We start from the raw sequence: 3,636 nt of genomic DNA, 5'->3' as shown, positions 1-3,636 counted from the left end.
GCAGTCGGTTGCGTAAGTGACTACCTGTATGGCAATTTGCTCCTCAGCTAGCGGAAAGAAGTTTTGACTGTCGTGCAGGTTAGTCTAGTGGGGGAGCGATTTAACAAACTTTGTCTATATTTAACAAGGTAACGTAGGTTTATATAAACATGACCAAGTTTCTCGCGTGCAGTGCAACACCATGTTTAAATGGAGTGATGCTATGGGGAAAAATATGCGTGGGTTATTGTGCAAACTGGTGACGAAAGTTGGAGATTTCAATAATACGTCTGAACACAAACCATCAACTTTTTGTGGAACGATTACAATGTTACCAAAATTTCTCTTATACAGGGTGTTTCGCATAAGAACCGACACAGAGCAGGGGCATGTAGGGGAATCCAAACTATGGGGATTTAATGCAACTTACCTTTATATTAAGCTGCACCCCTGAGAAGTTATAGGCCTTGAAATTGGGGTTTCAAAATTCGAAAAAAAACAATATCTCACTTATATTTGGTACACGGTGTGAGTGTACCAAGAGCATTAATCGACAGTAAATACAATTCAATTGAAGCATTTTAAAGGGTTGATAAGGGATGATGCACCATTAAAATGTAACAGAATTTTTTAACCCGTTGGCGGACTTAAATAATTATTACTTTATTTTATGGGGAATTTAATTCTAAAACTTTCCTTACACTTGTTAGTTTTCAAAAAACTTTGTCGTTTTTAACAAAAACACGAATAACTAATAATAATACGTATTGTAGCTGTATTACATAAAATCATCGACAATTCAAAAGTTGGCTATGAATTTAAACGTCAAAACTATTTTTCTTAATTTATGTCTTTAAATCTCTTGTTAAAGTTTGGCTATAATTCTAGTTACACGCCTATAAATGTCCACTACGATTGGATATTATTTACGACTACAACAGGCATTACAATATGACCTTGAGATAGTAATATGTATCCTTTTTTATAATAAATATGTCGTATATTCCTTAACGTTCAAGTTATTGAATTAGATATCTATTATTGAAATAATAAAAAATCCTATAAATAATAATAATAATAATAATAATAATAATAATTTACTACTACTTACTTACTACTTAGGTACTAAATAATTTTAAATTAGTAAGTAAATTAATTTGAAATTCGGTATATGTATTTATGTAAACATTGCCCAAAATTGAGGCCCTTTTCTAAAATTTAGATGCTCCAGTGGCGGAGATTTCTAAATTAAATAGTACGTCACTGCTTTAGTAATAAACCTGATATTTTCGGATTCGTCTTTCAATTTTCTACAAATTACTACTCTCTTAAGTTTTTCGAAAAAAGCCTGATTTTCGAGTAAAACTTAGAAAACGAACTGAAAACTCTTTTACTTAAATGACATTACAAACACTAATCATTCGGTTATTTAATCGAATAAAGAAATTAATAATATTGGTCATCATTTTAATGATTTTATATGAGTAAACGCTCAGAAATACCTCCATTTCCATGAATACTGACGCGAGATCTTTTTAGTAACGCAAATGTAGGTAATTTTGTTCGCAATTTATTGTTGCTTGAGCCCGATGAAAATCATTATTTATTCTTCCTTCTAATTTCTCAGGTGTATGAATTTGTCCAGTGTATAGGCAGTTTAACAGCACTCCACAAAAGGAAATCCAGTAGGTTGAGGTCCGGTGTTTAAGTTTTTTAAGCTTTTCTCGAAAATAAGGCTTTTTTCGAAAAACATAAGAGAGTAGTAATTTGTAGAATATTGAAAGACGAATCCGAAAATATCATGGTTGTTACCGTAAAGCAGTAGCGTACTATTTTATTTACAATTAGAAAAATATACCACTGATACCTTATATCTGGCGTCACCGAAGCATATTTAAATTTTAGAAAAGGCCTCAAATTTTGGACAATGTTTACATAAATATATGTGCACAATTTCAAATTATTTCACTTACTAGTTTTTAAATTATTTAAAAAAATTAAAAATATTTTTTTAAGTTTAACACCCTATATCTTTTTAACGAAGCGTCATAAATAAAAACTTTATAAGACCCCTTAAAATTCACCAAAGAATAGGTTTCATGTGTATAGTTATATATACAGGGTGAGTCAGAGAGAATGGGTCAACAATAAGCTGGAAGCTGGAGATACTAAACACCAAAATGTTACGTTTGAGTTCATCATCCCTTATACGAATGTTGATGGTTTAAGAAATACAGGGTGTTCAAGGTTTAAATTTTATTTTGAAATTTCTCAATAATTGAGAAAGTTTTAATAGCATGGCTCTGAAAATTGGTAGTATTGGGTTTTTTGGTGTGAGAATTACGAATTTGAAGCTTATTTTGACTTTGCTTCTAGAGGGCGCTAGTTTCGCCATATTATTTAGGTAAATATAAACATATATTTTTTTATTTGTTGAGCTATGCTTAAGAAAAGTTAAAAANATATTTTTTACGTAAAATTGTTAAGATTTTATAAATCTGCAGAGAAAATTGTAAAAACATTGAAATAAAAAAATTACGGGCCGAAAACCCCCTTCACCAACCTAAATGGGACGCATATGATTTGCATGTCGAAAAACGGAGTAGCCCATGTTATTTAACGTAAAAAGTTATGTAAGACCCATAAAGTTTTTTCTATTTATTTGCGACCGTTTTGTTAATAACAGAAAAAAAACAGTTTTGTTTGAGCCCTTTTAAGGGCATATAACTTCCTAAGGGTGCGTTTTAGGGTACATGTTAATAGGAACTTTTTGGCTTATTTTAATGAGTTATAAACGCAGCAGAAGTTTGGAACCCTATTTTAGAAACACCCTGTAGTTGTTGTAATGGGAATGCTAATGCTGCCGTTGAAGATGTACTGATCAAATGTACCCATTTAGAGTTTTCAACAAACTGTGCGACACCTGAAAGCTTCCCAGTGCTAGTGTAACATTTGAACGATCTTATCGACAAGGTTTAGAAGTAGAAAATATTCTGATTCTGGTAGAAGATGATGCAACTACCAGTTCACGAAGAATTGCTACTCAATTGGGCATTCCACAAAAAAGAGTAATCAAAACCCTTCACAAGCAAGGCTTATGTCCGTACCATGTATAGAGAGTACCTATAACAATGGAAGATTATGCTAAGCGTATCGAATTTTGTCGACTTCATTTTGGAGATTCGACTCTCAGGAGATTACTACTTAATTTTTTTTGCAAAATGAATTACAAGTACCTACTACTAGAGGACGTTCCTATAAACATGAGAATGCGAATGTACTACCAGCATGATGGAGCTGATGTATGATCCAGTATGTATTTTATTGGAAATGCCATTTTCCAGATGGAAATTTGAAAACAGAAAGGATTTTTTAAATTGCGAGTGACCTGTGCCCTCTCTCGATGTGGAAAAAAAGGGGAAGTCAAAAGACAAAGTGTACATTTGGAAGTTTCGGAGTGAATGACATTCGGTGAAAGTGTGAAATTGTGTGAAAGAGTTTGTTTAAAAAAACTTTTCTGTATGCCGTGTTTAATTGTGTTTCTATTTTTTATAAAATCTAAATGAAAATCCTTCTCGCGAACGTCAGTTTTTCGGTAATATTGCAAATGCAACTAAAAATTTCCAGATTCATTTAAAGCCGTTTGACCTTGAAAAT

The sequence above is a fragment of the Anoplophora glabripennis genome, unplaced genomic scaffold (assembly GCF_000390285.2).
Source record: "Anoplophora glabripennis isolate ALB-LARVAE unplaced genomic scaffold, Agla_2.0 scaffold1801, whole genome shotgun sequence".
Taxonomy (NCBI): Eukaryota; Metazoa; Arthropoda; class Insecta; order Coleoptera; family Cerambycidae; genus Anoplophora; species Anoplophora glabripennis.
Note: the sequence above shows the minus strand (reverse complement) of the source record.